The sequence below is a fragment of the Triticum urartu genome, chromosome 2, assembly GCF_003073215.2.
Source record: "Triticum urartu cultivar G1812 chromosome 2, Tu2.1, whole genome shotgun sequence".
NCBI lineage: Eukaryota > Viridiplantae > Streptophyta > Magnoliopsida > Poales > Poaceae > Triticum > Triticum urartu.
This window is the reverse complement of record NC_053023.1, coordinates 523,605,573-523,633,400: the sequence shown is the minus strand read 5'-3', so window position 1 is coordinate 523,633,400 and position 27,828 is coordinate 523,605,573.

Sequence of the window (27,828 nt, the reverse complement as noted above, 5' to 3'; positions counted from 1 at the left end):
AGATATATTGCCATGCGACTTTTCACCGTTTCATTTATGACACGCTTCCTCATTGTCATATTGCCTTGCATGATCATGTAGTTGACATCGTATTTGTGGCAAAGCCACCATGCATAATTTATCATACATGTCACTCTTAATTCATTGCCCTTCCCGGTACACCGCCGGAGGCATTCATATAGAGTCATATTTTTTCTAGTATCGAGTTGTAATCATTGAGTTGTAAATAAATAGAAGTGTGAGGATCGTCATTAATAGATCATTGTCCCAAATAAAAAAATAAAAGAGAAAGGCCAAAAAAAGACAGGCCCAAAAAAGAGAAAAAAATAAAATAAAAAGGGACAATGCTACTATCATCTTTTCCACACTTGTGCTTCAAAGTAGCACCATGATCTTTATGATAGAGAGTCTCTTGTTTTGTCACTTTCATATACTAGTGGGATTTTTTCATTATAGAACTTGGCTTGTATATTCCAACAATGGGCTTCCTAAAATGCCCTAGGTCTTCGTGAGCAAGCAAGTTGGATGCACCCACTTAGTTTCTTTTGTTGAGCTTTCATACATTTACAGCTCTAGTGCATCCGTTGCATGGCAATCCCTACTCCTTGCATTGACATCAATTGACGGGCATCTCCCTAGCCCGTTGATTAGCCGCGTCGATGTGAGACTTTCTCCTTTTTGTCTTCTCCACATAACCCCCAACATATTATTATATTCCACCTATAGTGATATATCCATGGCTCACGCTCATGTATTGCACGAAAGTTGAAAAAAGTTTGAGATTACTAAAGTATGAAATAATTGCTTGGCTTGTCATCGGGGTTGTGCATGATGAGAGCATTCTTGTGTGATGAAAATGGAGCATGGCCAAACTATATGATTTTGTAGGGATGAACTTTCTTTTGCCATGTTATTTTGAGAAGACATGATTGCTTAGTTAGTATGCTTGAAGTATTATTGTTTTTATGTCAATATTAAACTTTTGTCTTGAATCTTTCGGACCTGAATATTCATGCCACAATAAAGAGAATTACATTGAGACTTATGCTAGGTAGCATTCCACATCAAAAATTCTATTTTTATCATTTACCTACTTGAGGACGAGCAGGAATTAAGCTTGGGGATGCTTGATACGTCTCCAATGTATATATAATTTTTTATTGTTCCATGCTATTATATTATATGTTTTGGATGTTTAATGGGATTTATTATACACTTTTATATTATTTTTGGGACTAACCTGCTAACCCAAGGCCCAGTGCAAATTGCTGTCTTTTTTTCCTATTTCAGTGTTTCACGGAAAAGGAATATCAAACGGAATCCAAATGGAATGAAACCTTTGGGAGAGTTGTTTTTGGAATAAATGTGATCCAGGGGACTTGGAGTAGACGTCAAGAAAGAAATGATGTGGCCACGAGGTAGGGAGGCGCGTCTGCCCCCCTGGGCGTGCCCCCACCCTCATGGGGCCCTCGTAGCTCCACCGACCTACTTCTTCCTCCTATATATATATATCCATATACCCCGAAAACATCCAAGAGCGCCACGAAACCCTATTTCCACCGCTGCAACCTTCTATACCCAAGAGATCCCATCTTGGGGCCTTTTCCAGAGCTCCGCCGGAGGGGGAATCGATCATGGAGGGCTTCTACATCAACACCATAGCCTCTCCGATGATGTGTGAGTAGTTTACCACGGACCTTCGGGTCCATAGTTATTAGCTAGATGGCTTCTTCTCTCTCTTTGGATCTCAATACAATGTTCTCCTCGATCTTCTTGGAGATCTATTTGATGTAACTCTTTTTGCCGTGTGTTTGTCGAGATCCGATGAATTGTGGGTTTATGATCAAGTTTGTCTATGAACAATATTTGATTCTTCTATGAAATATTTTATGTATGATTGGTTATCTTTGCAAGTCTCTTCGAATTATCAGTTTGGTTTGGCCTACTAGATTGATCTTTCTTGCAATGGGAGAAGTGCTTAGCTTTGGGTTCAATCTTGCGGTGTCCTTTCTGAGTGACAACAGGGGCAGCAAGGCACGTATTGTATTGTTGCCATCGAGGATAAAAAAGATGGGGTTTATATAATATTGCTTGAGTTTATCCCTCTACATCATGTCATCTTGCCTCATGCATTACTCTGTTCTTATGAACTTAATACTCTAGATGCATGCTGGATAGTGGTCGATGTGTGGAGTAATAGTAGTAGATGCAGAATCGTTTCGGTCTACTTGTCGCGGACGTGATGCCTATATACATGATCATGCCTAGATATTCTCGTAATTATTCACTCTTCTATCAATTGCTTGACAGTAATTTGTTCACGCACCGTAATACTTATGCTATCTTGAGAGAAGCCACCGTAATACTGAGGGAAATACTTACACTACTTTGCTGCATCACCGTGATGCAGCAAAGTAGCGTAAGTATTTCCCTCGGTTTTTGAGAACTAAGGTATCAATCCAGTAGGAGACTACATGCAAGTCGCCTAGTACCTGCACAAACAATCAAGAACCTTGCAACCAACGCGATAAAGGGGTTGTCAATCCCTTCACGACCACTTGCAAAAGTGAGATCTGATAAAGATAATAAGGTAAATATTTTTGGTATTTTTGTTGTATAGATTGGAAAGTAAACGATGGCAGAGAAAGCTAGTTGACGGGAGACTAATATGATGTAAAATAGACCCGGGGGCCATAGGTTTCACTAGTGGCTTCTCTCAAGATAGAAAATATTACGGTGGGTGAACAAATTACTGTCGAGCAATTGACAGAAAATCTCATAGTTATGAGAATATCTAGGCATGATCATAAACATAGGCATCACGTCCGTGACAAGTAGACTGAAACGATTCTTCATCTACTACTATTACTCCACACATCGACCACTATCCAGCATGCATCTAGAGTATTAAGTTCATAAGAACAGAGTAACACATTAGGCAAGATGACATGCTGTAGAGGGATAAACTCAAGCAATATGATATAAACCCCATCTTTTTACCCTCGATGGGAACAATACAATACGTGCCTTGCTGCCCCTGCTGTCACTGGGAAAGGACACCGCAAGATTGAACCCAAAGCTAAGTGAGGGAGTCCTGGACTAAGGGGTCCTCGGGTGTCCGGCTTGTTATCCGTGGGCTGGACTGATGGGCTGTGAAGACATGAAGGCCGAAGACTATACCTGAGTCCGGATTGGACTCTCCTTGGCGTGGAAGGCAAGCTTGGCGACCGACTATGAAGATTGCTTCTTATTTAACCGACTCTATGTAAACCCTATATCCCCCCGGTGTCTATATAAACTGGAGTGGATAGTCCGGAAAGGACAACATTCATTACCATAGTCATATAGGCTAGGCTTCTAGGGTTTAGCCATCACGATCTCGTGGTAGATCAACTCTTGTAACACCCATATTCATCAATATCAATCAAGCAGGACATAGGGTATTACCTCCATAAAGAGGGCCCGAACCTGGGTAAACATTGTGTCCCCTGTCTCCTGTTACCATCGATCCTTGACGCACAGTTCGGGACCCCCTACAAGAGATCCACCGGTTTTGACACTGACACTAAGCACTTCTCCCATTGCAAGAAAGATCAATCTAGTAGGCCAAACCAAACTGATAATTCGAATAGACTTGCAAAGATATTAAATCATGCATATAAGAATTCAGAGAAGAATCAAATATTGTTCATAGATAATCTTGATCATAAATCCACAATTCATCGGATCTCGACAAACACACCGCAAAAAGAATTACATCGAATAGATCTCCAAGAAGATCGAGGAGAACTTTGTATTGAGATCCAAAGAGAGAGAAGAAGCCATCTAGCTAATAACTATGGACCCGAAGGTCTGTGGTAAACTACTCACACATCATCGGAGAGGCTATGGTGTTGATGTAGAAGCCCTCCGTGATCGAATCCCCCTCCAGCGGAGCGCCGAAAAAGGCCCCAAGATGGGATCTCACGGGTATAGAAGGTTGCGGCGGTGGAAAAGGTGTTTCGTGGCTCTCCCCGATGGTTTTAGGGTATAAGAGTATATGTAGGCGAAAGAAGTAGGTCGGTGGAGCTGCGAGGGGCCCACGAGGGTGGGGGCGCGCTTGGCCCCCCTGGGCGCCCTCCTGCCTCGTGGCTTCCTCGTTGCTTCCTTGACGTCCACTTCAAGTCTCCTGGATTGCATCTGTTCTAAAAAAGATCCTCGCGAAGGTTTCATTCCATTTGGATTCTGTTTGATATTCCTTTTCTGCAAAACACTGAAATAGGCAAAAAAAACAGCAATTTGCACTGGGCCTTTGATACGTCTCCATCGTATCTACTTTTCCAAACACTTTTGCCCTTGTTTTGGACTCTAACTTGCATGATTTGAATGTAACTAACCCGGACTGACGCTGTTTTCAGCAGAATTGCCATGGTGTTATTTATTTGTAGAAACAACAGTTCTCCGAATGACCTGAAACTTCACGGAACATCTTTTTGGAAATAATAAAAAATCCTTGCAAAAGATGAAGACCAGGGGGCCCACACCCTAGCCACGAGGGTGGGGGGCGCCTGCCCCCTGGGTGCGCCCCCCTACCTCGTGGGCCCCCTGGAGCTCCTCCGACCTCAACTCCAACTCTATATATTTACTTTCGGGGAGAAAAAAAATAAGAGAGAAGGATTCATCGCGTTTTACGATATGGAGCCGCCACCAAGCCCTAAAACCTATCGGGAGGGCTGATCTGGAGTCCGTTCGGGGCTCCAGAGAGGGGAATTCGTCGCCATCGTCATCATCAACCTTCCTCCATCACCAATTTCATGATGCTCACCATCGTGCGTGAGTAATTCCATCGTGGGCTTGCTGGACGGTGATGGGTTGGATGAGATTTATCATGTAATCGAGTTAGTTTTGTTAGGGTTTGATCCCTAGTATCCACTATGTTCTGAGATTGATGTTGCTATGACTTTGCTATGCTTAATGCTTGTCACTAGGGCCCGAGTGCCATGATTTCAGATCTGAACCTATTATGTTTTCATCAATATATGAGAGTTCTTGATCCTATCTTGCAAGTCTATAGTCACCTACTATGTGTAATGATCCGGCAACCCCGAAGTGACAATAATCGGGACCACTCCCGGTGATGACCGTAGTTTGAGGAGTTCATGTATTCACTATGTGTTAATGCTTTGATCCGGTACTCTATTAAAAGGAGGCCTTAATATCCCTTAGTTTCCGCTAGGACCCCGCTGCCACGGGAGGGTAGGACAAAAGATGCCATGCAAGTTCTTTTCCATTAGCACGTATGACTATATTCGGAATACATGCCTACATTACATTGATGAATTGGAGCTAGTTTTGTGTCACCCTATGTTATGACTGTTACATGATGAACCGCATCCGACATAATTCTCTATCACTGATCCATTGCCTACGAGCTTTCCGTATATTGTTCTTCGCTTATTTACTTTTCCGTTGCTATTGCTATCATCACTACAAAATACCAAAAACATTACTTTTGCTATCATTACCTTTTGCTACCGTTACCACTACTATCATATTACTTTGCTACTAAACACTTTGCTGCAGATATTAAGTTTCCAGGTGTGGTTGAATTGACAACTCAGCTGCTAATACTTGAGAATATTCTTTGGCTCCCCTTGTGTCGAATCAATAAATTTGGGTTGAATACTCTACCCTCGAAAACTGTTGCGATCCCCTATACTTGTGGGTTATCAAGACTATTTGCTGGCGCCGTTGCTAGGGATCATAGCTCTATTCTTTGAGTCACTTGGGATTTATATCTGCTTATCATTATGAAGAACTTGAAAGATCCAAGAACCAAGATTTATCCCTCAACTACGAGGGGAGGTAAGGAACTGCCATCTAGCTCTGCACTTGATTCACCTTCTGTTTTGAGTAAGCTTACGACACCTAAACCTGCTTCTGCTATTCGTTCTGATATGTCGCATGTTATTGATGATGACACTTCTGCTATGCATGATACTTATGATGAAACTACTTATATGCTTGATACTACTGTGCCACTTGGTGAATTTCTTGATGAACAACTTGCTAGGGTTAGAGAGAATGGAATTATTGAAACTGATAATATTGAAGATAGTGATGATGAGGACTCTCCCCCTAATAAATATGAATTGCATGTTGTGCCTGAGGGCTATGTTATGGATGAAGAAATTGCTAAAGCTATTACGCCAGCTGGCGAAAGGGGGATGTGCTGCAAGGCGATTAAGTTGGGTAACGCCAGGGTTTTCCCAGTCACGACGTTGTAAAACGACGGCCAGTGAATTGTAATACGACTCACTATAGGGCGAATTCTCTGTTGATCCTTATATAATTACTTTGGATGAATCTGATCCTTTTCATGGCTATGAATCTGAAACTGTTGTGGCACATCTTACTAAATTAAATGATATAGCCACCCTGTTCACTAATGATGAGAAATCTCGCTACCTTTATATCTTTAAAATATTTCCGTTCTCATTAAAGGGTGATGCTAAGATATGGTTTAATTCTCTGGACCCTGGTTGTGTGAGTAGTCCCCAGGATCTGATTTATTACTTCTCTGCTAAATATTTCCCTACTCATAAGAAACAAGCTGCTTTGAGGGATATATATAATTATGTGCAAATTGAAGAAGAGAGTCTCCCACAAGCTTGGGGGAGGCTTCTCAAGTTACTTAATGCTTTGCCTGATCATCCTCTTAAGAAAAATGAAATACTTGATATCTTTTATAATGGACTAACCGATGCTTCCAGAGATTACCTGGATAGTTGTGCTGGTTCTATTTTCAGGGAAAGAACACCGGATGAAGCTGAAATTCTATTGAATAATATGTTGACAAATGAAAATAATTGGACACTTCCTGAGCCAGCTCCTGAGCCTATTCCTAAACCAACTCCGAAGAAAAGAGGTTTTTCTATTTCTCAGTCCTGAAGATATGCAAGAGGCAAAGAAATCTATGAAAGAAAAAGGTATTAAAGCTGAAGATGTTAAGAATTTACCTCCTATTGAAGAAATACACGGCCTTAATTTACCACATGTTGAAGAAACATATGATCTTGATCCATCACCTATTGAAGAAACTCGTGGTCTTGATAACCCGACACAGGTAGTAAATGTAAATTATCTCTATAGATATGATAAAGCTGAAATCCCTCTTACTAAGTTTGCTAACCAATGCTTAGATGAGTTTGACAATTTCATTGTTAAACAAGAAAACTTTAATGCTTATTTTGGTAGACAATTGAAATATAATTCCGATACGCTTGAATACTTGGGTGATTATATGTCTAGAGTTAAAGGTGAACTTAAACTCATTAGTAAACATGCTTCTATGGTTACCACTCAAGTAGAACAAGTACTTAAAGCTCAGAATGATTTGCTCAATGAATTGAATAGTAAGAATAATGATTATGTTGTTAGAGTGGCTACTAGAACTAGTAGAATGACTCAGGAACCTCTGTATCATGAAGGCCACCCTAAGAGAATTGAGCAAGATTCTCAGAGAAATAATATAGATGCACCTAGTCCTTGTAAAAGGAAGAAAAAGAAAAATGATAGGACTTTGCATGCTTCTAGTGAACCTATTGCTGAAACACCTAAGAATCCAAATGATATTTCTATTTCTAATGCTGAAACACAATCTGGTAATGAACCTGAACCTAGTGACAATGTTAATGATGATGTTCATGATGATGCTCAACCTAGTAATGATAATGATATAGAAATTGAACCTGCTATTGATCTTGATAACCCACAATCAAAGAATCAACGTTATGATAAGGAAGACTTTGTTGCTAGGAAACACAGAAAGGAAAGAGAACCATGGGTTCAGAAACTCATGCCTTTTCCTCCCAAACCATCCAAGAAAAAGGATGATGAGGATTTTGAGTGCTTTGCTGAAATGATTAGACCTATCTTTTTGCATATGCGATTAACTGATATGCTCAAAATGAATCCTTGTGCTAAGTATATGAAAGAAATTGTTACTAATAAAAGAAAAATATCGGAAGTTGAAATTTCCACCATGCTTGCTAATTATACTTTTAAGGGTGGAATACCAAAGAAACTTGGGGATCCAGGAGTACCCACTATACCATTCTCCATTAAAAGAAACTATGTTAAAACTGCTTTATGTGATCTTGGAGCCGGTGTTAGTGTTATGCCTCTCTCTTTATATCGTAGACTTGATTTGAATAAGTTGACACCTACTGAAATATCTTTGCAAATGGCTGATAAATCAACTGCTATACATGTCGGTATTTGTGAGGATGTGCCTGTTGTGGTTGCAAACGTTACTATTTTAACAGACTTTGTTATTCTTGATATTCTCGAGGACGATAGTATGTCTATTATTCTTGGAAGACCCTTTTTGAATACTGCAGGGGCTGTTATTGATTGCAACAAAGGCAATGTCACTTTTCATGTTAATGGTAATGAGCATACGGTACACTTTCTGAGGAAACAACCTCAAGTCCACAGTATCCATTCTATTGGAAAAATTCCATCGATTATTTTTGGAGGTTTTGAATTTCCTCTTCCTACTGTCAAGAATAAATATGATATTATTATTGTTGGGGATGTGCATATCCCCGTTGAGGTAACATAGTGTTATTCGAAATTTCTCCGGTTCCATGTTATTCGGAATGAGTTCGTTAACAAGACTTGATCAACCTTGTTAGTGGATTCCTTTTGATGAGCATGAGAAGGATGAAACTAGAAGGCACAACCTTTTGTACCCTCCTTTTACTTTCTATTATTTATATTAAATAAAGTAAAAATAAGTATTTTCCATCTGTTATCTGATTTATCCGTGCAATATAAAAATACCCCGAAAATAAAAGTTCTCCAAATGCCCTAAAATTTAAATATGATTTTTTCTGGAATATTTGAGAATATTTGGCACTAAGAACACAACATGGGGGGCATCCACCTGGCCATGAGGGTGGAGGGCGCGCCCTACCCCCTGGGCGCGCCCCCTGCCTCGTGGGCCCACGGTGGCCCTCCTCCACTTATTCCTACACCCACACACTCCTCCTTCCTCCCACAAACACGATTATCCAGTTCAAACCCGAGTCCAAGCTCATTTTGCTGCCATTTTCGATCTCCTTGCTCAAAGCACCTCTCACAAAACTGCTTGGGGGGATTGTTCCTTGCTTTGTGACTCCTCTATTGGTCCAATTAGTTTTTGTTCTAGTGCTTTATTCGTTGCAAATTTGTGCTACCTAGGTGACCCTGTTCTTGAGCTTGCATGTCAAATTTATGTGGTTCCAAGTAGTCTTGATGCATGATATAGGCTCTAGGCACTTGTAGGAGTAGTTGCTATCAATATTGTTGAGCTTGGCTCACTTTTATTTGAAGTTACTAAAAAAAATTCACAAAATAATGAAGAGTTTTTTGAGGGGCTCATCGAGCCGAAGCTCGAAGGGAAAGCAAAATGAAAAAGCAGAGAGGCCCAAATATAATCTGCCTCGCACTGAGAAGGTTCGGTCGTGTGAATGGCCTTCCGATGATATCTTGAGAGCAGCCGGGATTTATGATGATTTTTATGAATTGGCTGAGAATGTAGGCCTCACCGCCTTCCTCCACGACCAACGCGAACAGTATCTCTTACTCACCAATATCTTTGTGCAAAAATTTCATTTCCATGCTAGGAGCTCACCACCTACGGTGGGGTCTTATTTATATGATGAGCATAAGGAGATGTCACTTTATGATTTTTGTCGGGTTTGTTTGATCCCTTTCAAGGGCACAATAGAGGAACCACACCGCGGTGATGTGGATGGGTTTATTGATACCATCACTGTAGGGGAAATGAGGAAGGTTTCCGATGCACGAATCACTAGCATACATTTTCCTGTTTTACGCTACTTTGCAATATTTGTTAGCCGTTGCTTAATTGGTCATGGAAACTATGGAAACCTTAGTGTTCCTGATATTATTATTTTGTTCCACGGTTTATTCTGTGATAACTCTGTTAGTATGGGCGGTATTATTGCTAAACGGTTAAGTCTGAACCGTACAAATGGCCCCATCTTTGGAGGCATCTATGCTTCACGCCTAGCTGCACATTTTAACATACCTATTAGGCATTACGAGAAGGAAGAAAAATTGCTGCCCCCTATTTATTTAGATTATAAGAGTATGGTGGCACACGATTTTATTGTTAAGAATAGGGAAGGGGAGCTTAAATACAAATTCTTTTTTGATAAACATCATCCTAAGACTATTACGCTGCCTGCTCCTTCCTTGTTTGATTTATATGCAGGCAAGTACCTTGTTCCGTTAGAGGCTATTCACGCCTACCGGAACCCTACATCAGCCACAGAGCTAGAGTCGGAACCACAAGTTGATCCTCCACGACAGTCTAATTACCAGTGGGATCCAGAGATGATTGACAACTAGTGGCAATCAGAGTCTTCTTCTTCGCAGTACGACCCCAACTATTACTATGGATATCCGCCAGGCCAGCCGTGGCCATAGACCAACTTAGGCCAAAAGCCTAAGCTTGGGGGAGTACGTATTTCTCACCGACATTACATTTATGTTCACACACTCATTGTTAGGTGTCGGTGCTCATACTTTTTCATTGTATCATCCATGCTAGTTTATTTCCTTTTTATGCTTTCTTCTTGTGTGTTTAATAAACCTTAAGAAAAACCAAAAAAATAGTTGTAGCTTTTAGCTAGTTTTAATTTCCATGCTTATAGTAGTAATAAAAAAAGAGAAAACCCAACAAGATTTCTTGTTCTTCTTTTGCTTGTTGGGAGCTTTCCCGTGTAAATAGTTTTATTTCTTTTCTTTTCTTTGGGGGTCGATAGGAGAAGACCATAATTAAATTGTTGAAGTGGCTCTTATATGCATTATTGTTGATCTGACAAAAGAGCCCATATTGCCTTGTCTTCTCCTGTTTATTAAATGCTCGCAGATTCCAGCTTAGTTCAATGCACGTGCACTCTTATATTATTCACATCATTCGGTCGTGCAAGTGAAAGGCAATTATGACGATATATGATGGACTGACTGAGATGAGAAAAGTTGGTATGAACTCAACCTCTCTTGTTTTTTTAAATATGATTAGTTCATCGTTCCTGATTCAGCCTATTATGAATAAACATGTTTGCAATGACAACTAGAGATCATAGTTTCTTGTGCCATGCTTAATTAGCTAGGAGCTTATAATGGTTTACCTTGCGTGCCAACATGCTATTAAAATGGTTGTGATGTGGTATGATAGGGTGGTATCCTCTTTTGAACGATTCGAGTGGCTTGACTTGGCACATGTTCACGCATGTAGTTGAAACAAAATCAACATAGCATCTACGATATTTATGTTCATGGTGCATTATATCCTACTCATGCTTGCATTTGGTGTTGATTAATTTTAATGCATGTTCATGACTGTTGTCGCTCTCTAGCTGGTCGCTTTCCAGTCTTTTTCTAGCCTTCACCTGCACTAAGAAGGAATACTGCTTGTGCATCCAATCCCATAAACCCCAAAGTTATTCCATATGAGTCCACCATACCTACCTATATACGGTATCTACCTGCCGTTCCAAGTAAATTTGTATGTGCCAAACTCTAAACCTTCAAATAAATATCCTGTTTTGTATGCTCGAATAGCTCATGTATCAACTAGGGTTGTCCGTATCTTCCATGTTAGGTGGGTTATTCTCAAGAGGAGTGGACTCCACTCCTCACCCACGAGAAAATGGCTGGACACCGGGATGCCCGGTCCCATGCTTTATGCAAATCAAATCAAAATAATTGCAAACAAAACTCCCCCTGGGACTCTTGTTAGTTGGAGGCACTCGTTGTTTCGAGCAAGCCATGGATTGATGCTTGTTGGTGGAGGGGGAGTATAAACTTTACCATTCTTTTTGGGAACCGCCTATAATGTGTGTAGCATGGAAGATATCGCCATCCCTTGGTTGTTATGTTGACAATGAAAGTATACCGCTCAAAATATTATTCACCTCTATTTCAAAACCGAGCTCTGGCACCTCTACAAATCCCTGCTTCCCTCTGCGAAGGGCCTATCTATTTACTTTTATGTTGAGTCATCATCCTCTTATTAAAAAGCACTAGCCGGAGAGCACAACTGTCATTTGCATTCATTACTATTAGTTTACATTGAGTATGACTTGACTGGATCTCTTTTACCATGAATTACAATGTCTAGTCAGTCCTTGATCTTTAAAGGTGCTCTGCATTTATGTTTTGCGGTCTCAGAAAGGGCTAGCGAGATACCATCTTGTTATATCATATTATGATTGTTTTGAGAAAGTGTTGCCATCCGAGATTTATTATTATTGCTCGCTAGTTGATTATGCCATTGATTTGAGTAAACATGAGACCTAAGCGTTATTTTGTATTTGGTTAGTTCATAATCTTTGCTGAAAACTTGAATGATGGCTTTACATATTTAAAACAAGAGCAAACAGAGTTTGTAAAAGTTTTTCTTTATCACTTTCAGTTTGTCAACTGAATTACTTGAGGACAAGCAAAGGTTTAAGCTTGGGGGAGTTGATACGTCTCCGTCGTATCTACTTTTCCAAACACTTTTGCCCTTGTTTTGGACTCTAACTTGCATGATTTGAATGGAACTAACCCGGACTGACGCTATTTTCAGCAGAATTGCCATGGTGTTATTTATGTGCAGAAACAAAAGTTCTCGGAATGATCTGAAACTTCACGAAACATCATTTTGGAAAAAAAAATCCTTGCAAAATATGAAGACTAGGGGGCCCACACCCTAGCCACGAGGGTGGGGGCGCGCCTGCCCCCCTGGGCGCGCCCCCTACCTCATGGGCCCCCTGGAGCTCCTCTGACCTCAACTCCAACTCTATATATTTGCTTTTGGGGAGAAAAAAAATAAGAGAGAAGGATTCATCGCGTTTTACGATACGGAGCCGCCGCCAAGCCCTAAAACCTCTCGGGGGGCTGATCTAGAGTCCGTTCGGGGCTCCGGAGAGGGGAATCCGTCGCCATCATCATCATCAACCTTCCTCCATCACCAATTTCATGATGCTCACTGCCGTGCGTGAGTAATTCCATCGTAGGCTTGCTGGACGGTTGATACGTCTCCAACGTATCTATAATTTTTGATTGCTCCATGCTATATTATCTACTGTTTTGGACATTATTGGGCTTTATTTTCCACTTTTATATTATTTTTGGGACTAACCTATTAACCGAAGGCCCAGCCCAGAATTGCTGTTTTTTGCCTGTTTTCGGGTTTCGAAGAAAAGGAATATCAAACGGAGTCCAAACGGAATGAAACCTTCGGGAACGTGATCTTCTCAACAAACAAGACCCGGGAGACTTGGACCCTACGTCAAGACACCAAAGAGGAGGCCATGAGGTAGGGGGCGCGCCCACCCCCACCAGGCGCGCCCTCCACCCTCGTGGGCCCCCTGTTGCTCCACCGATGTACTCCTTCCTCCTATATATACCTACGTACCCCCAAACGATCAGATACGGAGCCAAAAATCTAATTCCACCACCGCAACTTTTTGTATCCATGAGATCCCATCTTGGGGCCTGTTCCGGAGCTCCGCCGGAGGGGGCATCGATCACGGAGGGCTTCTACATCAACACCATAGCCTCTCCGATGAAGTGTGAGTAGTTTACCTCAGACCGGTCCATAGTTAGTAGCTAGATGGCTTCTTCTCTCTTTTTGGATCTCAATACAATGTTCTCCCCCTCTCTTGTGGAGAACTATTTGATGTAATCTTCTTTTTGCGGTGTGTTTGTTGAGATCGATGAATTGTGGGTTTATGATCAAGTCTATCTATGAACAATATTTGAATCTTCTCTGAATTCTTTTATGTATGATTGGTTATCTTTGCAAGTCTCTTCGATTATCAGTTTGGTTTGGCCTACTAGGTTGATATTTCTTGCAATGGGAGAAGTGCTTAGCTTTGGGTTCAATCTTGCGGTGTCCTTTCCCAGTGACAGTAGGGGCAGCAAGGCACGTATTGTATTGTTGCCATCGAGGATAACAAGATGGGGTTTTCTTCATATTGCATGAGTCTATCTCTCTACATCATGTCATCTTGCTTAAGGCGTTACTTTGTTTTTAACTTAATACTCTAGATGCATGCTGGATAGCGGTCGATGAGTGGAGTAATAGTAGTAGATGCAGGCAGGAGTTGGTCTACTTGTCTCGAACGTGATGCCTATATACGTGATCATACCTAGATATTCTCATAATTATGCTCAATTCTGTCAATTGCTCAACAGTAATTTGTTCACCCACCGTAGAATACTTATGCTCTCGAGAGAAGCCACTAGTGAAACCTATGGCCCCCGGGTCTATCTTTATCATATTGATCTCCTACTACTTAGTTATTTCCTTTGCTTTTTTACTTTGCCTTTATTTTACTTTGCATCTTTATCACAAAAATATCAAAAATATTATCTTATCATATCTATCAGATCTCACTCTCGTAAGTGGCCGTGTAGGGATTGACAATCCCTATTCGCGTTGGTTGCGAGGATTTATTTGTATTGTGCAGGTACAAGGGACTCGCGCGTAGCCTCCTACTGGATTGATACCTTGGTTCTCAAAAACTGAGGGAAACACTTACGCTACTTTGTTGCATCATCCCTTCCTCTTCGCGGAAAACCAACGCAGTGCTCAAGAGGTAGCAAGAAGGATTTCTGGCGCCGTTGCCGGGGAGGTCTACGCAAAAGTCAACATACCAAGTACCCATCACATACCCTTATCTCCCGCATTACATTATTTTCCATTTGCCTCTCGTTTTCCTCTCCCCCCCCCACTTCACCCTTGTCGTTTTACTCGCCCTCTCTCTCTATCCTCCCTCTCTTTCTCTATTTGCCTCTTTTTGCCTGCTTGCTTTTTGTTTGCTTGTGTGTTAGTTTGCTTGCTTGTCATGATGGCTCTACCTAAATTTGGTGATCTTCACCTTAAAAGATTAGAAGAGATCGAAAGCAATGTCAGGAGCTTTATGGTTTTGCAATTTGAACATAATAGTTTCTTTAGAAACGAGCTTAAGGAACAAAAAAGTTTTATGAGTTTTATGAATAAAGAGCTTGATGATGTGTCTAAAGAATTCGATGGTTTGAGATCCCAAATTGCTCGTCTTGAAAAGTTGACCGCTGAAATTTTGGATAAGCAAGCCACCTTAGTTAATAGGATGGCCACTAAACCAGATTGCTATGAAAATAAAGATGAAGATCTAAAAGTTATTGATGTGTCCCCTATTAAATCTTTGTTTTGCAATATGAATCTTGATAATGATGGGACTGAATATGATCCACCTTTACCTAGAAGGCGTTCCAAGAATTTGGAATTTGCTAATCTTGATGCTAAAATTGATAAAAGTGGGATTGAAGAAATTAAAACCCTAGATGTTGCTAAACCCACTATTATGGATTTCAAGGAATTTAACTATGAAAATTGCTCTTTGATTGATTGTATTTCCTTGTTGCAATCCGTGCTAAATTCTCCTCATGCTTATAGTCAAAATAAAGCGCTTACTAAAAATATCGTTGATGCCTTGATGCAATATTATGAAGAAAAACTTGAATTGGAAGTTTCTATCCCTAGAAAACTTTATGATGAGTGGGAACCAACTATTAAAATTAAAATTAAAGATCATGAATGCTATGCTTTATGTGATTTGGGTGCTAGTGTTTCCACGATTCCAAAGACTTTGTGTGATTTGTTAGGTTTCTGTGATTTTGATGATTGCTCTCTAAATTTGCACCTTGCGGATTCCACTATTAAGAAACCTATGGTAAGAATTAATGATGTTCTTATTGTTGCAAATAGGAATTATCTGCCCGCAGATTTTATTGTTCTTGACATAGATTGCAATCCTTCATGTCCTATTATTCTTGGTAGACCTTTCCTTAGAACGATTGGTGCAATTATTGATATGAAGAAAGGAAATATTAGATTCCAATTTCCATTAAGGAAAGGCATGGAACACTGTCCTAGAAAGAAAATTAAATTACCTAGATCTATTCTTGCTTGTTATGCCTAGCTAGGGGCGTTAAACGATAGCGCTTATTGGGAGGCAACCCAATTTTATTTTTATTTCTTGCTTTCTTCTCCTGTTTAGTAATAAATAATTTATCTATCCTCTGTTTTGGTTTTGTTTTTTGTATTTAATTAGTGTTTTTGCCAAGTAGAACCGTTGGGAAGACTTGGGGACTTGCTGTAAAAAAACAGAAACTTTAGCGCTCACGAGAACTGCTGCCATTTTTATTTGGAGAGTGCTATTTAGTTAATTCTTTTTGAAGATGATTACTAGATAAATTCCTCACGTCCAGAAATTTATTTTAGAATTTTTGGGGTTCCAGATCTTGCGCTAGCTACAGATTACTACAGACTGTTCTGTTTTTGACAGATTCTGTTTTTCGTGTGTTGTTTGCTTATTTTGATGAATCTATGGCTAGTAAAATAGTTTATAAACCATAGAGAAGTTGGAATTCAGTAGGTATAACACCAATATAAATAAATAATGAGTTCATTACAGTATCTTGAAGTGGTCTTTTATTTTCTTTCGCTAACGGAGCTCACGAGATTTTCTACTTTAAGTTTTGTGTTGTGAAGTTTTCAAGTTTTGGGTAAAGATTTGATGAATTATGGAACAAGGAGTGGCAAGAGCCTAAGCTTGGGGATTCCCATGGCACCCCCAATATAATCTAAGGACACCTAAAAGCCAAAGCTTGGGGATGCCCCGGAAGGCATCCCCTCTTTCGTCTACTTCTATTGGTAACTTTACTTGGAGCTATATTTTTATTCACCACATGATATGTGTTTTGCTTGGAGCGTCTTGTATGATTTGAGTCTTTATTTGTTAGTTTACCACAATCATACTTGCTGTACACACCTTTTGAGATAGCCATACATGATTTGGAATTTGTTAGAATACTCTATGTGCTTCGCTTATATCTTTTGAGTTATGTAGTTTTGCTCTAGTACTTCACTTATATCTTTTAGAGCACGGTGGTGGATTTGTTTTACAGAAACTATTGATCTCTCATGCTTCACTTAGATTATTTTGAGAGTCTTAAAAAGCATGGTAATTTGCTTAAAGTCTCAATATGCTTGGTATACAAGATTAATAATAAAACTTTCTTATGAGTGTGTTGAATACTATGAGAAGTTTGATACTTGATATTTGTTTTGAGATATAAAGATGATGATATTAAAGTTGTGCTAGTTGAGTAGTTGTGAATTTGAGAAATACTTGTGTTAAAGTTTGTGATTCCCGTAGCATGCACGTATGGTGAACCGTTATGTGATGAGGTCGGGGTATGATATATTTATTGACTATCTTCCTTATGAGTGGCGGTCGGGGACGAGCGATGGTCTTTTCCTACCAATCTATCCCCCTAGGAGCATGCGCGTAATACTTTGCTTTGATAACTTGTAGATTTTTGCAATAAGTATATGAGTTCTTTATGACTAATGTTGAGTCCATGGATTATACGCACTCTCACCCTTCCACCTTTGCTAGCCTCTCTAATACCGCGCACCTTTCGCCGGTATCATACACCCACCATATACCTTCCTCAAAACAGCCACCATACCTACCTATTATGGCATTTCCATAGCCATTCCGAGATATATTGCCATGCAACTTTCCACCGTTCCGTTTATTATGACACACTCCATCATTGTCATATTGCTTAGCATGATCATGTAGTTGACATCGTATTTGTGGCAAAGCCACCATTCATAATTCTTTCATACGTGTCACTCTTGATTCATTGCATATCCCAGTACACCGTCGGAGGCATTCACATAGAGTCATATTTTGTTCTAAGTATCGAGTTGTAATCGTTGAGTTGTAAGAAAAATAAAAGTGTGATGATCATCATTATTAGAGCATTGTCCCAGTGAGGAAAGGATGATGGAGACTATGATTCCCCCACAAGTCGGGATGAGACTCCGGACGAAAAATAAAAAAAAAGAGAAAGAAAAGAGGCCATAAAAAAGAAAAGGAAAAGGCCCAAATAAAAAAATGAGAGAAAAAGAGAGAAGGGACAATGTTACTATCCTTTTACCACACTTGTGCTTCAAAGTAGCACCATGATATTCATGATAGAGAGTCTCCTATGTTATCACTTTCATACACTAGTGGGAATTTTTCATTATAGAACTTGGCTTGTATATTCCAATGATGGGCTTCCTCAAAATGCCCTAGGTCTTCATGAGCAAGCAAGTTGGATGCACACCCACTTAGTTTCTTTTTGAGCTTTCATATACTTATAGCTCTAGTGCATCTGTTGCATGGCAATCCCTACTCACTCACATTGATATCTATTGATGGGAATCTCCATAGCCCGTTGATACGCCTAGTTGATGTGAGACTATCTTCTCCCTTTTTGTCTTCTCCACAACCACCATTCTATTCCACCTATAATGCTATATCCATGGCTCCCGCTCATGTATTGCATGAAGATTGAAAAAGTTAGAGAATGTCAAAAGTATGAAACAATTGCTTGGCTTGTCATCGTGGTTGTGCATGATTTAAATATTTTTTGTGGTGAAGATGGAGCATAGCCAGACTATATGATTTTGTAGGGATAACTTTCTTTGGCCATGTTATTTTGAGAAGACATAATTGCTTTGTTAGTATGCTTGAAGTATTATTATTTTTATGTCAACATTAAACTTTTGTCTTGAATCTTTCGGATCTGAATATTCATACCACAATTAAGAAGAATTACATTAAAATTATGCCAAGTAGCACTCCGCGTCGAAAATTCTGTTTTTATCATTTACCTACTCGAGGACGAGCAGGAATTAAGCTTGGGGATGCTTGATACGTCTCCAACGTATCTATAATTTTTGATTGCTCCATGCTATATTATCTACTGTTTTGGACATTATTGGGCTTTATTTTCCACTTTTATATTATATTTGGGAGTAACCTATTAACCGGAGGCCCAGCCCAGAATTGCTGTTTTTTGCCTGTTTTAGGGTTTTGAAGAAAAGGAATATCAAACGGAGTCCAAACGGAATGAAACCTTCGGGAACGTGATTTTCTCAACAAACAAGACCCAGGAGACTTGGACCCTACGTCAAGACACAAAAGAGGAGGCCACGAGGTAGGGGGCGCGCCCACCCCCACCAGGCGCACCCTCCACCCTCGTGGGCCCCCTGTTTCTCCACCGACGTACTCCTTCCTCCTATATATACCTACGTACCCCCAAACGATCAGATACAGAGCCAAAAACCTAATTCCACCACCACAACTTTCTGTATCCACGACATCCCATCTTGGGGCCTGTTCCGGAGCTCCACCGGAGGGGGCATCGATCACGGAGGGCTTCTACATCAACACCATAGCCTCTCCGATGAAGTGTGAGTAGTTTACCTCAGACCTGCGGGTCCATAGTTAGTAGCTAGATGGCTTCTTCTCTCTTTTTGGATCTCAATACAATGTTCTCCCCCTCTCTTATGGAGAACTATTCGATGTAATCTTCTTTTTGCGGTGTGTTTGTTGAGACCGATGAATTGTGGGTTTATGATCAAGTCTATCTATGAACAATATTTGAATCTTCTCTGAATTCTTTTATGTATGATTGGTTATCTTTGCAAGTCTCTTCGAATTATCAGTTTGGTTTGGCCTACTAGATTGATCTTTCTTTCAATGGGAGAAGTGCTTAGCTTTGGGTTCAATCTTGTGGTGTCCTTTCCCAGTAACAGTAGGGGCAGCAAGGCACGTATTGTATTGTTGCCATCGAGGATAACAAGATGGGGTTTTCTTCATATTGCATGAGTCTATCCCTCTACATCATGTCATCTTGCTTAAGGCGTTACTCTGTTTTTAACTTAATACTCTAGATGCATGCTGCATAGCGGTCGATGAGTGGAGTAATAGTAGTAGATGCAAGCAGGAGTCGGTCTACTTGTCTCGGACGTGATGCCTATATACATGATCATACCTAGATATTCTCATAACTATGCTCAATTCTGTCAATTGCTCAACAGTAATTTGTTCACCCAACGTAGAATACTTATGCTCTCGAGAGAAGCCACTAGTGAAACCTATGGCCCCCGGGTCTATCTTTATCATATTGATCTCCTACTACTTAGTTACTTCATTTGCTTTTTTACTTTGCCTTTATTTTACTTTGCATATTTATCACAAAAATACCAAAAATATTATCTTATCATATCTATCAGATTTCACTCTCGTAAGTGGCCGTGTAGGGATTGACAACCCCTATTCACGTTGGTTGCGAGGATTTGTTTATATTGTGCAGGTACGAGGGACTCGCGTGTAGCCTCCTACTGGATTGATACCTTGGTTCTCGAAAACTGAGGGAAATACTTACGCTACTTTGCTGCATCATCCCTTCCTCTTCGGGGAAAACCAACGCAGTGCTCAAGAGGTAGCAACGGTGATGGGTTGGATGAGATTTATCATGTAATCGAGTTAGGTTTGTTAGGGTTTGATCCCTAGTATCCACTATGTTTTGAGATTGATGTTGCGATGACTTTGCTATGCTTAATGCTTGTCACTAGGGCCCGAGTGCCATGATTTCAGATCTGGACCTATTATGTTTTCATCAATATTACCTTTTGCTATCATTACCTTTTGCTACCGTTACCACTACTATCATATTACTTTGCTACTAAACACTTTGCTGCAGATATTAAGTTTCCAGGTGTGGTTGAATTGACAACTCAGCTGCTATTACTTGAGAATATTCTTTGGCTCCCCTTGTGTTGAATCAATAAATTTGGGTTGAATACTCTACCCTCGAAAAATGTTGCGATCCCCTATACTTGTGGGTTATCAGCCTTCGGTTAATAGGTTAGTCCCAAAAATAATATAAAAGTGCATAGTAAAGCCCATTAAACATCCAAAACAGATAATATAATAGCATGGAACAATAAAAATTATAGATACGTTGAAGACGTATCAGTAGTGTACCAGGATTTGCAATGAATCAAGAGTGACATGTATGAAAAATGAATGGTGGCCTTGCCACAAATACGATGTCAACTATATGATCATGCAAGGCAATATGACAATGAGGAAGCGTCTCATAATAAACGGAACGGTGGAAAGTTGCATGGCAATATATCTCGAAAAGGCTATGGAAATGCCATAATAAGTAGGTATGGTGGCTGTTTTGAGGAAGATATAAGGAGGCTTATGTGTGATTGAGCGTATCATATCACGGGGTTTGGATGCACTGGCGAAGTTTGCACCAACTCTCGAGGTGAGAAAGGGCAATGCACAGTACCGAAGAGGCTAGCAATGATGGAAGGGTGAGAGTGCGTATAATCCATGGACTCAACATTAGTCATAAAGAACTCACATACTTATTGCAAAAATCTACAAGTCATCAAACCCAAAGCACTACATGTATGCTCCTAGGGGGATAGATTGGTAGGAAAAGACCATCGCTCGTCCCCGACCACCACTCATAAGGAAAGCAATCAAAGAACACCTCATGCTTCAAATTTGTCACACAACAGTTACCATACGTGCATGCGGCGGGAGTTGCAAACCTCAACACAAGTATTTCTCAATTTCACAATTACTCAACTAGCACGACTCTAATATTACCATCTTTATATCTCAAAACAATTATCAAGTATCAAACTTCTCATAGTGTTTAATGCACTCTATATGAAAGTTTTTATTAGACCCATCTTGGATGCCTATCATATTAGGACTAATTTTATAGCCAAAGCAAATTACCATGCTGTTCTAAGAGACTCTCAAAATAATATTAGTGAAGCATGAGAGATCAATAATTTCTATAATATAAAACCACCACCGTGCTCTAAAAAGATATAAGTGAACCACTAGAGCAATATTATCTAGCTCAAAAGATATAAATGAAGCACATAGAGTTTTCTAATAAATTCTGATTCATGTGTGTCTCTCCAAAAGGTGTGTACGGGAAGGATGATTGTGGTAAACTAAAAAGCAAAGACTCAAATCATACAAGACGCTCCAAGCAAAACACATACCATGTGGTGAATAAAAATATAGCCTCAAGTAAAGTTACCGATAGACGAAGACGAAAGAGGGGATGCCTTCCGGGGCATCCCCAAGCTTAGGATTTTGGTTGTCCTTGAATTTTACCTTGGGTGGCTTGGGCATCCCCAAGCTTAGGCTCTTGCCACTCCTTGTTCCAAAATCCATCAAATCTTTACCCAAAAACTTGAAAACTTCACAACACAAAACTCAACAGAAAATCTCATGAGCTCCGTTAGTATAAGAAAAAAACCACCACTTTAAGGTACTATAATGAACTCATTATTTATTTATATTGGTATTAAACCTACTGTATTCCAACTTCTCTATGGTTCATACCCCCCCGATACTAGCCATAGATTCATCAAAATAAGCAAACAACACACGAAAAACAGAATCTGTCAAAAACAGAACAGTCTGTAGAAATCTGGAGGTTTCGTATACTTCTGTAAATCCAAAAATTCTGATAAATCAGGAAGACCTAAATAATTTGTATATTGATCTACTTCAGTTGGAATTGGTATTTTATCGCTCTCTGGTAAAAAATGAAAATTATTCTCGTGAGCACATACTTTCTGTTTTTTCCAGCAAGATCAAACAACACTCGTCCAAGAAGATCCTAAAGGCTTTACTTGGCACAAACACTAACTAAAACATAAAAAAACACAATCATAACATAGCATAGATGAATTATTTATTACTAAACAGTAACAGAAATAAAAATTGAGTTGCCTCCCAACAAGCGCTATCGTTTAACGCCCCTAGCTAGGCATAAAACAAGAATAGCTCCAGGTATTGCCATCTTTGGTATTTATCTTTTTAATGGAGTTATGCTTGGATCCAGGAGTTTCCTTACGTTTCCCTTCATGCTCGGAGATTTTTAGATCTAGAGCATCCAACCGCTTATTGCAAAGTGTGATCAACGTATTCATGCGGTGAAGGTTTCCACCGTCATTTTTAAGAGGTTCAATAGATTTTTGCAATTCGCATAATTTCTCTAAAACTTGGGTTCCTTCTTGAGTAAGGGGTATCCCCTTTTGTGGGTGTAATACTCCCACTATTCCCTCTATAATTTCATAAGCAATACTAGGATCAATTTCGATAAAATTCCCTTTAGTGGAAAAATCCAAGAGTTGTCTATGGGATATGGTTAGCCCAACATAAAAATTACGAAGTAAAATCTTGAAATCTCCCTCTATAGTGCAACTACGATAGGATTCTATCATCCTATACCAATAATATTTTTAAGTTTTCTCCTTGTCTTTGTTTGAAGTGAAGAACTTCAAAATCGGGAGACAAAGGAAGGGAGAGAGGGCTAGTCATGACGACGAAGCAAATGATCTAACACACGGACACACAAGAGGCAAGCGAAAAGAGACGAACGGAAAAGGGGCGAATAAAACGGCAAAGGTGAAGTGGGGGAGAGGAAACAAGAGGGAAATGGAAAATAATGTAATACGAGGAATAAGAGTTTGTGATGGGTACTTGGTATGTCTTGACTTGAGCGTAGATCTGCCCGGCAACGGCTCCAGAAATCCTTCTTGCTACCTCTTGAGCATGTGTTGGTTTTCCCTTGAAGAGGAAAGGGTGATGCAACAAAGTAGCTTAAGTATTTTCCTCGGTTTTTGAGAACCAAGGTATCAATCCAGTAGGAGACAACACGCAAATCGCCTAGTACCTGCACAAACAATCAAGAACCTTGTAACCAACGCGATAAAGGGGTTGTCAATCCCTTCACGGCCACTTGCAAAAGTGAGATCTGATAGAGATAATAAGATAAATATTTTTTGGTATTTTTGTTGTATAGATTGGAAAGTAAAGATTGCAAAATAAACGGCGAAAAGTTGACGGGAAACTAATATGATGTAAAATAGACCCGGGGGCCATAGGTTTCACTAGTGGCTTCTCTCATGATAGCATATATTATGGTGGGTGATCAAATTACCGCCGAGCAGTTGATAGAAAAGCGCATAGTTATGAGAATATCTAGGCATGATCATGACCATAGGCATCACGTCTGTGTCAAGTAGACCAAAACGATTATGCATCTACTACTATTACTCCACACATCGACCGCTATCCAGCATGCATCTAGAGTATTAAGTTCATAAGAACAGAGTAACGCATTAGGCAAGATGACATGATGTAGAGGGATAAACTCAAGCAATATGATTTAAACCGCATCTTTTTATCCTCGATGGAAACAATACAATACAATACAATACATGCCTTGTTGCCCCTGCTGTCACTGGGAAAGGACACCGCAAGATTGGACCCAAAGCTAAGCACTTCTCCCATTGCAAGAAAGATCAATCTAGTAGGCCAAACTAAACCGATAAATTGAAGAGACTTGCAAAGATATCAAATCATGCATATAAGAATTTAGAGAAGAATCAAATATTGTTCATAGATAATCTTGATCATAAACCCACAATTCATCGGATCTCGGCAAACACGCCGCAAAAGAATGTTACATCGAATAGATCTCTAAGAACATCGAGGATAATTTTATTGAAAACCAAAGAGAGAGAAGAAACCATCTAGCTAATAACTATGGACCCAAAGGTCTGCGGTAAAATACTCACACATCATCGGAGAGGCTATGGTGTTGATGTAGAAGCCCTCCGTGATCGAATCCCCCTCTAGCAGATCGTCGGAAAAGGCCCCAGATGTGATCTCACGGGTACAGAAGGTTGCGGCGGTGGAAAAGTGGTTTCATGGCTCTCCTGGATGTTTTTAGGGTATAACAGTATATATAGGCGAAAGAAGTGGGTCGGTGGAGCTACGAGGGTCCCACGAGGGTGGGGGCGCGCCCTCCTGCCTCGTGGTCGCCTCGTTGCGTCTCTGACTTCCACTCCAAGTCTCCTGGATTGCGTTTGTTCCAAGAAAGATCCTCGCGAAGGTTTCGTTCCGTTTGGATTCCATCTGATATTCCTTTTCTGTGAAACACTGAAATAGGCAAAAAAACAGCAATTGGCACTGGGCCTCCGGTTAATAGGTTAGTCTAAAAATAATATAAAAGAGCATATTAAAGCCCATTAAACATCCAAAACAGATAATATAATAGCATCGAACGATCAAAAATTATAGATACGTTGGAGACGTATCATCTCCCCATTGATCTGGGTTTCAACTATACAAAGTACTCTAGGGGCAAACTTATTCGCGACTTCGCGCAGCTCTTGAGTTGTCGGGGTGTTGCTGCTACCTCTTGAGCACTGCGTTGGTTTTCCCTTGAAGAGGAAAGGGTGATGCAGTAATGCAGCGTAAGTATTTCCCTCGGTTTTTGAGAACCAAGGTATCAATCCAGTAGGAGACCACACGCGAGTCACCTCGTACCTACACAAACAAATAAGAACCTCGCAACCAACGCGATAAAGGGGTTTTCAATACCTTCATGGCCACTTACAAGAGTGAGATCTGATAGAGATGATAATAATAAGATAAATATTTTTGGTATTTTTATGATATAGATTGAAAGTAAAGATTGCAAAATAAAATAGATTGGAAACTTGTATGATGGAAAATAGACCCGGGGGCCATAGGTTTCACTAGTGGCTTCTCTCAAGATAGCATAAGTATTACGGTGGGTGATCAAATTACCGTCGAGCAATTGATAGAAAAGCGAATAATTATGAGAATATCTAGGCATGATCATGTATATAGGCATCACGCTCGTGACAAGTAGACCGACTCCTGCCTGCATCTACAACTATTACTCCACATATCGACCGCTATCCGGCATGCATCTAGAGTATTAAGTTCATAAGAACAGAGTAACGCCTTAAGCAAGATGACATGATGTAGAGGGATAAACTCATGCAATATGATGTAAACCCCATCTTTTTATCCTCGATGGCAACAATACAATACGTGTCATTTCCCTTTCTGTCACTGGGATTGCGCACCGCAAGATTGAACCCAAAGCTAAGCACTTCTCCTATTGCAAGAAAGATCAATCTAGTAGGCCAAACCAAACTGATAATTCGAAGAGACTTGCAAAGATAAACCAACCATACATAAAAGAATTCCGAGAAGATTCAAATATTGTTCATAGATAGACTTGATCATAAACCCACAATTCATCGGATCTCGACAAACACACCGCAAAAAGAGTTACATCGAATAGATCTCCAAGATAATCAAGGAGAACTTTGTATTGAGATCCAAAGAGAGAGAAGAAGCCATCTAGCTACTAGCTATGGACCCGAAGGTTTGAGGTAAACTACTCACACATCATCGGAGGGGCCATGGAGTTGATGTAGAGGCCCTCTGTGACCAATGCCCCCTCCGGCGGAGCTCCGGAAAAGGCCCCAAGATGGGATCTCTTGGGTACAGAAGGTTGCGGCAGTGGAAATAAGGTTCAGTGGTGCTCCTGGATGTTTGCGGGGTATGTGAACATATATAGGAGGAAGAAGTAGGTCGTTTGAGCCACGAGGGGCCCACTAGGGGGTAGGGCGCGCCCAGGGGGGTAGGTGCGCCCCCCGCCTCGTGGCCGCCTCGTTCCTTTCTTTACGTCCACTCCAAGTCCTCTGGATCACGTTTGTTCCAAAAATCATGTTCCCGAAGGTTTCATTCCGTTTGGACTCCGTTTGATATTCCTTTTCTACGGAACACTGAAATAGGCAAAAAACAACAATTTGGGCTGGGCCTCTGGTTAATAGGTTAGTCCCAAAAATAATATAAAAGTGTAAAATAAAGCCCATTAACATCCAAAACAGATAATATAATAGCATGGAACTATCAAAAATTATAGATACGTTGGAGACGTATCAAGCATCCCCAAGCTTAATTCCTGCTCATCCTCGAGTAGGTAAATGATAAAAACAGAATTTTTGATGGGGAATGCTTTCTAGATTATTCTTCAATGTATTTTTCTCTATTGTGGCATGAATGTTCAAATCCGAAAGATTCAAGATAAAAGTTTATTATTGACATAAAAATAGTAATACTCCAAGTATGTTAATCAAGCAATTATGTCTTACCAAAATACCATAGCCAAAGAAAACTTATCCCTACAAAGTCATATAGTTTGGCCATGCTTCATTTTCGTCACACAAAATGCTCTCATCATCCACAACCCTGATGACATGCCAAGCAATTGTTTCATACTTAGCCTTTTCAAACTCTTTCAACTTTCACGCAATATATGAGCGCGAGCCATGGACATAGCACTATGGGTGGAATAGAATATGATGATTGAGGTTGTGTGAGAAGACAAAAAGAGAGAAAGTCTCACATTGACGCGTCTAATCAATGGGCTATGGAGATGCCCACCAATTGATGTCAATGAAAGGAGTAGGGATTGCCATGCAACGGATGCACTAGAGCTATAAATATATGAAAGCTCATCAAAGAAACTAAGTGGGTGTGCATCCAACTTGCTTGCTCACGAAGACCAAGGGCATTTGAGGAAGCCCATCATTGGAATATACAAGCCAAGTTCTATAATGAAAAATTCCCACTAGTATATGAAAGTGACAAAATAAGAGACTCTCTATCATGGAGATCGTGGTGCTACTTTGAAGCATAAGTGTGGAAAAAGGATAGTAACATTGTCCCTTCTCTCCTTTTCTCTCTTTTTATGGCCTTTTTTCGTCCGGTGTCTCATCCCGACTTTTGGGGGAATCATAGTCTCCATCATCCTTTCCTCACATGGGACAATGCTCTAATAATGATGATCATCACACTTTATTTACTTACAACTCAAGAATTACAACTCGATACTTCGAACAAAATATGACTCTATGTGAATGCCTCCGACGGTGTACCGGGATTGCGATGAATGAAGAGTGACATGTTTGAAAATTATGAATGGTGGCTTTGCCACAAATACGATGTCAAC